The sequence below is a fragment of the Stigmatopora argus genome, chromosome 8 (assembly GCF_051989625.1).
Source record: "Stigmatopora argus isolate UIUO_Sarg chromosome 8, RoL_Sarg_1.0, whole genome shotgun sequence".
Classification (NCBI taxonomy): Eukaryota; Metazoa; Chordata; class Actinopteri; order Syngnathiformes; family Syngnathidae; genus Stigmatopora; species Stigmatopora argus.
The window spans coordinates 15275001-15288580 of NC_135394.1; the positions used below are offsets into that span (position 1 = coordinate 15275001).

General features: G+C 40.8%; 1 long non-coding RNA gene across 3 annotated transcripts in view; it reads right to left on the reverse strand.

The window, feature by feature from the left end:
- LOC144079251 (uncharacterized) overlaps positions 1–13580 on the reverse strand; it is a 74782-nt gene that overhangs the window by 35508 nt on the left and 25694 nt on the right. For all 3 annotated transcript variants that reach the window (XR_013301465.1, XR_013301466.1, XR_013301464.1), the window contains one exon: positions 5725–5873. This is a non-coding gene — a long non-coding RNA (uncharacterized LOC144079251). The remainder of the gene's footprint in view (positions 1–5724; positions 5874–13580) is intronic.

The following is a 13580-nucleotide window of genomic DNA, read 5'->3' on the forward strand; positions in this document are numbered from 1 at the left end:
TTTGTGCACTACAGCTTTAAATCTCATACTTAATAAAAGGATTCAATTCAATTCATTTAACAATCCCGATTGGTAAATCGGTATTGAAAACAAAGTTGGGCTGTGCGAGGTACTGCCAAAAAACAACAACAACAACAACAACAACAACAACAAAAGCCACAGAACTTCATCTCGCTAAGCGTTGGACGCCAACGTTGCCAAATCTCCTTTTTGTTTATTGTGGCTTTGACCTCAACGCTGTCATTGCGACTCATCTGTCACTTCCTATCCTAATGAAGCCTAATCCGCTATCGACGCGGCGCAACTGTTGCCCTTTCTAATTAGCGTTGACGCTTCAGACGCGGGCGAGACAGGAAGCGGCCTTTAATTATCTGGACGCCGGCGGGAGCAGCAGCGACCGGGGGAAATTACAGGCTAATTTTTTCCAAGAGTAATCCGCGCATACATTAGAGCGTCAATGACAAACTCATTGAATTGATCGCGGCTATCGATAGCTCGGGCGCTAATCTGACCCGATTCCTTCAGCTGGCGCGCTCCGTGAGAACGGCGACACTTGACGCGCTAGTTAGCCGGCCCAATTAATAAAAGATACGTTAATATGCGCGGCGGGGACGATTAATAAAAGATATGCTAATAGCCGCGGCGTTGTTTGACAAGAAAACGTGTCAGAGATAAGCACGGACATGTTTCCAAGTTTGACGATAATTCTGTGGTTCGGCCATTTTGTTTCAGGGCAAATGACTATTTTCTTCTTTTGCATCATTTTGTAATGTTGTGGAGGCCATTTCCCAACCAAATATTAGCTATCTGAAAAAAGAATTCTATAAATTATGAATACTTTTTGCTGAAAAATGAAAACTTTTTGGAGTTTGAAAGCCCAAAAAAGTCCAGTAAAATGTTTATCCGCATTCGTCTTTTGTTTACATTTGAATAGCTGTTTTGCAGAGGCTGATTTTTTTTCAAGATAGCGCCACCTAACGGACCCTGAACATTAGTTTTCATTCCTCCAGAGCATGGCGCTAACTTTAACGTTTTTTTTAGCATTCGGTGCATTTTTTCATGGCGCTAACATCAGACATTTTTTTTAGCATTTGGTGCATTTTAGCTATTTTTAATTTTCGCAAAAATGTAGTTTGGGCAGTCCTAGTGTTAAAGTATATCTTATAATCAAGTGGAAGAATACAATTGTTTTTGTGGATTTTGGTGGGTGTGGCTTGCAGCCAGGTGCATCTTAACTAAAAAAAATAAAGACAATTACTAATTAGCTGAAATTGCTGGTGTTAGTAAACGATAACGTTTCAATGCAATGGATCATTAGCTCTTAGCCAGACCTCCTCATTCAAATGAATTGGATGTTTACTTTTAAATAAATGTATTTGCATTTTGAATGGAGTTTTTAAGGGCCCCGTGATTGGACGTCCGTCATCGCCAACGACACTGAAAGAATTGCACTGCACTGGAAAAGTTCTCACGGAGGGTTCGCTGGTTTTTCGCCGTCGCCGGGCAAAGGTTGCGGAAATGAGCGCCAACGCCACACGCCGGGCTTGTGTGTGTGTAGCGGCGGGAGGACGGCGGGACAACAAAGCTCTCCGACCGGATTAGCGCAACGCGGCGGATCGCTCTTGTTTGTCGGGGATTTTGCCCGGAAGAATCGGTGTGGCGCCTTTTCCCCAGCGACGCCATTAGAAGGCCGCCGTGGTCTCCCCGGGCTTTGGCCAAATCCAAAGGCTCCTGCCGGCGTGATTAGATCACACGTTCCCGACGGGGGTTCGCCGTTTCCCTTTCGCCTTCTCGCGCCGGCAATAAAGACGCCGCAAATATAGTAAAGCCGCTCGAGGACCTTGTGGGGATTCCACGGCTGCGGTCGAGAGCGCCCCGCGTCTCGGCGCTAGCTACGCTCCTCGCCGATCACTGTACGGTGGTACCTCAACATACGAGCAATTTGAGATACGAGTAAAATATTGGGCAAATATTTATCTTGAGATACGAGACAAATTTTGATATACGAGCTTACAGCGGACATTTTTTCAGTGTTTTTTTTCCCCGTTAGTCAATGTGAATGGCGGAGCTTGTTCGCTAATATGAGAGGAGTATATACTACTTCTCGTTGGCAAGTGGTCGTGCGTTATCCTATTGTGAGGACATTTGTGTGCATCATTTTGGGAATATTTTGAAGGGAAGACAAAAGCAAACAACCCTCGATAGGTTGCATCTGAAAGTCAGGGCGGAGGCGGGGCCAATAGAGCCAACCTGGGAGAAGAAAGGTATCAAAATTTAAAACCAAATTAGAATTAAGTTTAGTGTAAGGTTAGAGTAAACTTATTTTTGAGTGTGTCTGCATCGTAATCCAAGTTCATTTCAATTTGTTTATATTATGTTACGAGCGTGTTGCCGTGCAAAAAGTCTGATTTTTGGCTATTTCCTAGGTGACTTCCAATTGGTTTTGGAGAATTTTAAAGTTCGGTATTAACTCATTGGCTTGTTATTTACTGCCTTTTTAGTAGATTTGCGTTGATACATCTGCAAAAAAAATCTCCGCCCATAAACCAAACAACTTTCAGTTCCAGTCACGTAAAAAAGTACGCAACAAAATGACCTTAACCTTGCGATAGTATGATTGTAATCTGGTCATATTAAAATGTATACTTTATTCCTGTAAAATTGTGGCTTTAATCTCCTAATATTTGGACTACTCTCACATATAAACATATAAAACGTATTTGATGGGTCGTTATCTCGCCAAAAATTCAAACGTGGCCGCTCTGAACACATTCGATAGCTGCCCGTCTTTCTCAGACAAAATGAATAGGACATCTATGGCGGTCAATGGCGGCCCGTGTGTTAATAGCTCCTGGCAATGGTTCAAATGCGGTCTTTGACACCGTTGCGTTTTTTTTCTCCCCTATCTTGAGAAAAATCCAATTATTAGCAAGCGTCCAATTAGTTCCCCTCACACTCTGCACCTCAAATCCAAGGTTGGATTTTGAGGATTATCCGTTTTTTCCCATGCGTGCCCCCCGGGACCGCCACGCCGTGGACTTTTCCCCATCTCGCGGCGATGACGGCGCAATCTGTCCCGGCGGGATCGGATGTCAAGTAGGAGCCGTCAATGACAAACGGTGGCTAATCAAGTCGTATTGACGTTACAGAATAGACCCGCGCGGTGTTTGTTAATCAATTAGAGGGAGGGTCGTCGGCGGCGGCGGCGGACGATTTGACCTTTCAACTCGACGAAAACAAGTCGGCGTTCGACCCGAGTCAAGCTGAGCCAGACCAAAGTCAAGTGTGGCGTCATGATCGATTCGTTGACAGCTCAAAAATAATATTAGCTTAGCGTCTGACACGGGCAAAGTAGTCCTAAAATATCCTATTGTGAGGACATTTGTGTGCATCATTTTGGGAATATTTTGAAGGGAAGACAAAAGCAAACAACCCTCGATAGGTTGTATCTGAACGTCAAGGTGGAGGCGGGGCAAATAGAGCCAACCCGGGAGAAGAAAGCTATCGAAATGTCAAACTAAATTAGCATTAAGGTTAGATTAGATCTATTTTTGAGTTTGTCTGCATCGTAATCCAAGTTTATTTAAATTTGTTTATGTTATGTTACGAGCGCGTTGCCGTGCAAAAAGTCTCTTTCTCTCCCCTCTGCGAAATCTATCCAATTTTATTACTATTAAACCACTAGTTATGTGCTACTTTGTTAATAGATGGCGAATTAGAAGAAATAAAACATTTTTTCCAATCCAATATCCTGTTTTTGGTGGTTTTTCAGAGGTTTGGAACAAATACATTTGTTTTTAGTTCATTTTTATGGGAAACGTTCATTTGATTTACGAGTAAATCGACATAAGAGTTCAGTCCCGGAACGAATTAAGCTCTTATCTCGAGGTACCACTGTATTGAACTTTGCTATATTTCTTATCCGCAGCTATATTTGTTCTTTTGCCCCCTTGCAGCCAACATGGCGCCCTCAACGCCATTGGCCGATTCGTGTTGTGGCAATTTGCATTCACGCTTTGGAATCAACATTCGTGTTGTTGCTATTTACATCCGTGCGCCAAGCCTTGGCACGGCCACGCACTAAACCCAATTTTTTTCGGCTAAGGTGAAAAACAAAATGGCAGACTTTGTGGTTTTGAAAGCTCGGCTTCCTGAAACTTTTTAGCCCATCGACTCGTGATAGATATCATGTTATCAAGTTAAAGTGACTTCGGGGGCCGATTTTTTTTTGGGAAACCTGCGTGTCCCTAAACGCCACACTTGAGTTTTGCTAATGAGCGATGCCACGAAGGCAAATTTCTTCCGCCTAAAAGCTCGCCAAGCTCGGTTGCTCCTAATGCGGGTTGACAGTCGGCGGGCGGAACCTGCTCCAATTTCACCGTCGCAGCGTGTGAAGTGTTGCCGCGCGCTCGGGCTATTAATATGACGGGATTAGACGCAGTCACATTGCGGCAAAGAGCGCTGTTACCTGATGGATCTCCTTCATTATTGCCTAATTAACCTTCTAATAGCTGTCACTTCTTTCTTTTTAGATCTTTTAATTAGCCGTTATTCCCCACAAACGTTGGCGGGAGGTAAAAATGTGTCGTGTGGCAAAGGGGATCGATTTGTTATCTAAACCTGATGTGTTTGTCGCTCGTAGATGACGGAATGGAAGCGAATTTAAAAGGAGGGAATTCAAAAATAAATTGCCAGAGTTGCTGAAAGCCCAATTGCTTTTTTAGATGTATTGCTGGATTATTTTTAATATTATTTTACATTATTGTTGTCTCGAAGTAAATTTAGGTCGCTTATAGACAAAAATTCATTTTTTTTTGTTTTAGCATAGTATTTTTGGTTTTGCTTTAAAAATAAAGCGGGAAACATTTTTTTATAGATCTGAAAAAATACAAATTGCATTTCAGAATCCGTAACCCTCAAATACTGAATAAGTCAATTTCATTCTTAACTGAACAAAAACACATTTCTAATATAAATACAATGTTACGAACAGGGAAATAGTTTAGCGCAGGGGCGTCAGACTCGATTTCATGTGGGCCGGACCATTTTAGATATAATATTTAGATTTTTTAAAATAAATAGGTTAAAAGAAATGGATTAAAGGGCCTGAATATTCCATTTTTAATATATATTTTTAGATTTTACCAAATTATTTTTGAACTAAAAACACAGAAAAAAATGATTAAAAAATGACAATTATTGATTTAAAAGGGGGAAATTCAGGAAATTTAATATACATCTGTACTCTTCACTTTAATTTGATCCTAAAACAGTAAGTCGGCACTCATGATTTACTTTCTCGGGCCGCACAAAATGATGCGGCGGGCCAGATTTGGCCCCCAGGCCGCCACTTTGACACCTGTGTTTTAGCGCAAAAGTAAAGTACATTCATATTTTCTATATTTTTGACAGAGGATAAAGAATATGTGCAAGTAAGAATCCTGATCCCAAACATTTTTCAAGCCAATTTATCTTGAACCCATTTACAAAGCTCACAGGATCTGTGCCAACCCTCCCAGTCAAATAGATTGTCATCAATGGCGCAGAAAGATAAACATTCCCTGCCAGATCTCCCAGTCGAAATGTCAGCGAGCTGTGATTCGGGCTGTCATTAAAAGTCATAACAAGAAGCTGATTCACAGCCAAGCGACCCGGCTAAAAACAAACATTTCTGGCCACTCAGCAGAGTTTCAACAAAGACCCCCCACCCTATCCAAGACTCACCCGCGTTGGAGCGTTGATAAGTCAATGAGTCACAGGATGAGCCGCTCGTCCAGAGGCTTTCATTTGTACCACTGGTGGCACATTTGCTTTTGTTTGGTGGTCATCGTCAGCCTTTGGCCGACGGATCATCTTTTCATCCTCCAGTAAAACTAGGAAACAAAAAGTTAGCTTTAGCTTGGAAGACTGCCACCATTTATCGACATCTGATTGACGATAAAATCCATCCATCACGACAGGTTAAATCGGGGGTGTCAAACTCAGTTGGACCGCTGGGCCACATTCGACTAAATCTCATGTGGGTTTAATTTCGGCCCAAAAAAGTTAATTTACAGGCCAACATTGATGGGATTAGATGTCCATTCCATTTTCAATGGGAGGGGCAAACTAGATTAGATTAGATAATTGTAATCATCCCGTATTTCGGAAATGTCATTGTCACAGTAGCAAGAAGGTGAGAATACAGACACAGCAAAATACACTTTAGACATAAATAAATAGGTCACAAATAAATTAATAAAAAAAGTAAATACATATATAAATAAATATCTAAATAAATAAATATGAAAATCTAAATAAATAAATATATATAAATAAATAAGCATGTTGCTGAAATATACATATACATACATATAGATATATATATATATACACATATATACACATATATACACATATACATATATATATATATATATATACATATACATATATACATACATACACATAGATGTACATGTATACATACAAATGAACACCACCCTAATTTAAATAGTCAATTCATTGATTGGGGACATTGTTGCCCTAAAAAATGGTTCTAATTCTCTTTGTTAAGCCATTTAATAGTAAATATTTGCTTATCTGTTTTTTATTTCACCCTGAAATGGGGAAAATAGCCAAGTCACAATGAGAGAGTATTTTAAATATTTAGTATTTATAAATATTAGTACATAGGGGTTTTTAAAACTCCAAATAACATTAAATAAAAACATTGTTATTCACTTATTGCTGCAAGTCTCGGAACCTATCAACCGCCTTAAACGGGGTATTACATTCATACATACATATTTTCAAAATAATACAATGTTATCAATTCTTTTGGTAGCGATAAGCTAGCTTTCTGGTGCTACGCAAGCTAGGAGATGTTGACAAAACGACAGAACACCAAGAATAGAAAGAATAGAAAGCTTATGGATAGCAAGCTAGCAGCTAGCTCATTCTGGGTGTGACATCATTGTCTGTTGTGTTCAAAAGGAAGACTAATTCAATTCTAATTTCACGATTTTCACGTTTATGTATGGAAAATATGATCTGTTCTCATTTGAAAGTCACTTTTCTTTTTAGTCTTTTTAACACTTTTAAAGTCAACATTGTCCTGCATTTTCTTAGCGCCGCTGTAAAAATTCAAGCAGCACCTCGCCAAATAAGACTCGCCGTGATTTACCGCCGAGCGTCTCCCCCGCGTACGAGCGTCGGAGCGTTTAAGTCGCAGACGAGTGAATTTACGTGTTAAGTTGCGGGGCGTTGCGTTCCATTAGCGGGAGGGAGGCGCCCGGGGAGGACACATTAACACATGTGCCGCCGCTGTAGTTAAACGTCAGAGCTAGCCGTCTTCCATTAGCCGTCTTTGCCTGCTGAGCATGTAAATAAATCATGGCGACAGCCCCCAAAACACGAATCATCTTTTCACAATAATAGAAAATTAATGCCTCTTTGCCGGCCTGAGTAAATTATACCGGAGAGCGCCCGCGACCCAGGGATGCATTATGGGAGAAGGCAAGTCGGCCGGAAAATGCTGAAATCTGAATAAAACCTCCCAGGCTTTCAAGCTCTTTACAATCACCTCGCGTGGAAGTCTAATTCAGTTTGGCCGCTTATTAATTCATAAGCCATTAGTAACATATTTCGCCAACAAAAAGCTGCTACACAAAGGAAAGGAAAGAAAGAGCAGGGGACGTTTAGTGTACAGAGTTAGAAGGGAGATGCAGTCACTCTGTCACTTTTTATTCGCTGGTTTAAAAAAAATAAGACTTGCCATATTTTCTCGCATATAAGCCGCCTCCACGTATAAGCCCTACCCTTAAAATTGCAGAAAAATCGTTGAATTTGACAATTTCTCTGATATAAGCCGCCCCCTGATTCACAATTTTCACCTCCATATTCATGGTTTTAATAGGGAGTACAAATGTGTTACTTTGAAAGAAAAATTTTAAGAAAAATCATCGCATCAGGTATTTCTGAGATACTGTTTAAATAGATTGCTGGATTGCGCATTCCTAAAGGGTGTTGCCTGCACGTAGACAAATTCAAAAAGGAAGTCATGTGAGCAGTACAACCAGGAAGTGTGTCCGTAGAGGTCTAGTTTGTCATCCCTAGGTAAGATAACAGCGCCCGAGCGAGCAATGGCAGGCACAAGTGAGTTTTACCATGTTTTAGGCAAGATACGGTTTATTTTTTTACTTGAATTTCAATCATAGACGTCAAAATAAATTTAGTTAAGCGTTTTATCTGTTTATTTTTCTTTAATTAGAAATAAATGACCGTATTGTCTGGCATTATGGCATTTCGTGCATGTCAAGTCTAACTCGTGCACATATAAGCCGTACCCTCGATTCAGTCACTATTTTTTTGAGTGACAAATACGGCATGTATGCAAGAAAAAAATGGTAGATAATAAATAAATATATATAAGTAAATAAGTAAAGAAGTAAATAAATACCTAAATATCTAAATAAATATATATAAATAAATAAGTAAATAAATAAATAAATACCTAAATATCTAAATAAATATATATAAATAAATGAGTAAATAAATAAATACCCAAATATATATATATATATATATATATATATATATATATATATATATATATATATCTAAATATCAAAATTAATATATATAAATAAATAAAAATAAATAAATATCTAAATAAATAAAATAAATAAATATCCAAATAAATAAATAAGCATGTTGCTGAAATATATATACATATACATACATATAATGATAAAAACGGTAGTGGAGTTCCCCCTACAAGTCCGGGTGTTCAATAGGAGTGGCTGTGGCGGATTTTTTTCTGGCCAATCCGGGGGGAGGCGCTATTCTATCTAGCCCGAAAAAGCGCTGAGGCGTAAAATGCTGAAATCTGAATAAAAAGCACCCAGGCTTTCAAGCGCTTTGCAATCACCTCCCATGAAAGTCTAATTCAGTTTGGCCTCTTATTAATTCATAAGCCATTAGTAACATATTTCTCCAACAAAAAGCCACAACACAAAGGAGGAGAATAAATAAAAAATAAAATAAAACATTTAAGATAGTGCTGGTGGGGCTTACAGTGTGAGAGAAAAATGCTGCTGAATGATGCAAACATTGAAACAATTTCACAGAGCATTAGCCTGATGTTGCATTTAAACATTCACGTTTATTTATTGCTACGGTGAGTCACCGTAAAGACGCGTCGGCGCAAATCAGGGCAAACGCGGGCGAGTGAAGCCTTGGAAAGAAATATGGAGCGTCCCAGTGGAGGTGCTTGGGTTAAAGTGGCACTGACGGTCATTTCAGTCCAAATGGATGCCATTGGGCGTCTATTGCTGTCAACGGCAGCCAATGGGGCAAGTTTTTTTTTTAAAAATACATTCAAATCAAAAGCCTTTATTGTTATTATACACAGCTGCGTATAACAAAATTGGTGGAAAGCACCAAACTGAAGAGCAAAGACCCACTGCACCCACACGCACCGCCATCTTGGATCCAATGACTTGAAAATACCGAAGTTTTATGGTGCTAAAGTATTTTGCGGAGGGTGAAACAAATGCTAACGTAGCTTTAAAATTCAGCAACATTTTAACCAAGAAATTTTTTTAGGGATTTTGAGTGATTGTGATTTTGAAATGTTTTTTATAAATCATCTTTTCCTAGTAAAAATGAATTGGATGTCAAGTAGCAATGGGTTAAGAACGGGTGGATTTATTTTTGTAAAAAAAAATAAGTAAAAAAGAATAATGTGTGATTAGCTAGCAACCAATTGTGGTGTCCTCCACCTGCTTCCCAATCGGCTGGGTTAGGCTTCAGCCCCCCCCCCCCCCCCCCCCCCGATCCTAGAGGATAATTGGTACAGAAAATAAATAAACAAAATAATAACCTAAAATTACCTCAAATATTTTGCGCATTCAAGAAATTGAAGTCACAAAGTTGGAAAACAAATAATTGTTAAGAATAACATGTAAATGTATTCAAAAGCGAAATACAACTGAAACGTAGCAGTCAGTAAATCATCCGCATACCACAAGAGGGAGCCTTAGTACAACTAGTTGTACTTGCAACAGACTTTAACAACCCAAAAAAGAATCAATTGTCCTTACAATAACCAACAAACCTCCTTTTTAGTTGTATATTGACTTTTTAAAGTCCATTCTATTGAGCGCCAAGTGTCGATGCTGGTGTCATTTGCTAGCATAAACACTATATATATTTTTTTCACTGTGTATAAATCAATTATTAGCACACACACGCTCACAAGCTACTGTTTACATTTTAAACAGCACCGGGAGCATCATCTGAAAAGCCAATAGGTTGCATCGGTGCGAACGAACGGCTGGTGGGGGTCGACGCAGACGCGGGACAGGAGTCATAAATAAGTCACGGAGCCCCCCGGACCTCCGAGTGAAGGCGGCCGGGCTCTGACACCGAGCCGTTTCATGTGATAGCGCCCGAATGTCCCGCAGACGCCAACCTCTCGTTTTTGGCGTGTGTGCGCGCACCACCATGCGTCCTCCGGAGACCCCCCTCCGACATTAACACGGCCCGCGCTCCACCATCTTTGTTTTTATTCCCCCGAGCTGGGCCGGCCGGCGAGGTGTCAAGGCTCAAATAAGAATGAAAAAAAACTCCCAGGCGGGATAATTGGGTTTAATTAAGCAATTAAAATGCTGGCCAACAGGATAAAGAGATTGTGGGAATACAAACAAACATATGGCGCGTCCCAATGGAGGTGATCTTGTTTCAGTGGCGCTGATGGATGGACTTTCCGCTTCAAATGGATTGGACGCGTGTATGTCGCTATTCGTGGTAGCTACGGAGTCAAGTGGTTTTTTAGATACAGTACTTCAAATTATGCGGGTGTCGTGGTTTTAAATAATTTTGGGAGTAGCTAAAAAATACATCGAAATTCACTTATCTTACATTTTGGATTGGCGTATAAAATGGCAGATAATGGGTAGTATTTGTGTTAGCATTTTTTTCAAATCTACTACTTAAAAATACTACCAAATTATGTTCTTAAAAGGATTGATTGCTTATTTGATTGAAAAAGAGTTGTTTGATTTTGGAGCCATCTACAGGTCACTTTTAGGGTTTCTGCTCAGGAAGTGACTAAGAAATGCCCCCAAATCAATAGGAAGTGACATCAAATCAACAGGAAGTGACCTGTCAATACGCCTAAACCCTGGGAAGACTGTCTTTGAATGCTCTGGATTCAGTACCATTGACTCGAAGGGGCGACCATTCCTAAGTAACAGACACTATTCTAGTAGAATGTTTAGCTAGCAATCTATTGGTTCCATTTTTTAAACGGTGACAAAACGATATCTCAAAGCTTATTGGGATCATATCGATAACGATTTGGTATACAAAGGATGGCAAAATATCACAATTTTAATATATTTCCCCGCCCATTCCTAGTTAACATAGACACTATTTCAGTAGAAAGTTTAGCTAGCAATCTATTGGTTCAATTTATTTTTTTTAACGGTGACAAAACGATACCTCAATGCTTATTGGGGGCATATCAATAACGATTCGGTATACAAAGGATGGCAAAGTAGCACAATTTCAATATATTTCCCCGCCCACTCCTAGTTAACATAGACACTATTTTAGTAGAACGTTTAGCTAGCAATCTATTGGTTCCATTTTTTCAGTATACAAAGGATGGCAAAACATAACAATTTCAATATATTTGCCCAGCCCTTTGACCCCGCCCCCAAACGAATCACAAAAAGAACATTTTTGTTTCTTCATCCTTTTCTCCCGCTGTTTTTCCTCTTACACGCCGCAGCGTTTTCTAGCGTTGATCCGGCAAAGCGCTACGAGGCCCGCCGCGGACACGCGAAGCAAAACTGAGGCGAGGCGCTGACACGTTGACGTCTTAGCGCATAACGCTTAAATCATTTTCCCTGGCAAAAGCGGAGCGGCGCCTTCAAAGCCGCTCGGCCGTAATACAAATTTTGCCGGCGTTTGAACTTATTTTATGGGATTTGGCTGTAAGGCCCCGCCATCGATCGGCGGCGCCCGCGAAAGCGCGTACTTTATCTTGGCGGCTTTGTCGGAAAAAGCTTAGCATCCATAGCTAGTTCTGCCGATACGCCCGCGGGGCGTCGGGGCGAGGGGGGGGGGCTCCGGCATTGACGTTGTATCGCACAATGAATTGTGCTGACTTTACACCTCCCGCTGCTTACGTTCTGCTCTTTCATAATCTTTCATGAAGCGCACAATGTTTTATTTAATGTCCTGGGTCAGGGAGAATCTGCGCAGAAAACATATTAATAATAAAAGCGCGGGAGAAAAGGGGAGGGAGGGGGAGAAAAAAAATCCAAGGCAAACAGGTCAGGAGGCCCCTTTCAAGTGGGCCGCGAGGGCGCCGTACGGAGTTTGACAACTGGCCGTTGCCGCCGTCCTTGAAAGGCTAGTCGGGGGGAAAAAAGTCAAGAATATGTCGCTGGTATTAATATCAGGGGGTATTGAAAGTGGGATGATACCTCAATGCCAAGTTTGTCTTTGCATAGTACGGTGGTACCTTGAGATACGAGCTTAATGCGTTCCGGGACTGAGCTTGTATGTTGATTTACTCGTAATTCAAATGAACGTTTTCCATAGAAATGAACTAAAAACACATTAATTTCTTCTAACCCTCTGAAAAAACTCCCAAAACAGGATTTTGGATTGGAAAAACATTTTTCATTGGTTCTAATTTGCCATCTATTAACAAATGCATGGCAACGCCCTCGTAACATAACAAATTTAAATAAACTTGGATTACGATGCAAACACACTGAAAAATAAATGTAATCTTACACTAAAATCTTAATTCTAATTTAGTTTTAAATTTTGATACCTTTCTTGGCTCTATTGGCCCCGCCTTCACCTGACTTTCAGATGCAACCTATTGAGGGTTGTTTGCTTTGTCTTCCCTTCAAAATATTCCCAAAATGATGCACACAAATGTCCTCACAATAGGATAACGCATGACCACTTCCCAACGAGAAGTAGTATATATTCCTCTCGTATTAGCGATCGCTCCGCCATTCGCACTAACGGGGAAAAAACACTGAAAAAAATTGCAACGCTCCGCCCAGTGCTCGCCCTCCCGTTCACTAGAACGAAGACATATGGGACAAGTTCCACGTTTGACAAGTTCACTTTGCGGCAAAATAAAAATCAAATGTTTCACCTCCCACACGTTACATTGTAAACGGCAAATGCACAGGCTCCAGCCCCCCCCAAGCTAAATAAAGATCGCCATCCTCCTACATTTGGCGAGTAGGCAGCTCGTGACGTTTTGCTCTGGAAACATCCCGTGATTGACGGGAGAATTCGACGGCACCCTCGGCCGAGTGGCTCGGCCTCTCCGTGGGATGAACGCCGGCCGCGGCGCTCCCCAAATCTGTTCGGAGGAAGGTCCGACCCCTCGGAAAACCTGCACTAAAAGAGGAGACGAGCGGAAAAACCCGATCGATAGTTGGTCTTTTCGCGAGATAAATACCCTCAAGTTCACTACGCTGAGCGCCAGTTTGCTTTGGGAGATTTTCAATTGCCAAAAAGTGTTCCTGCACCGCTCTAGTGTTTAAGAAAGACTGACG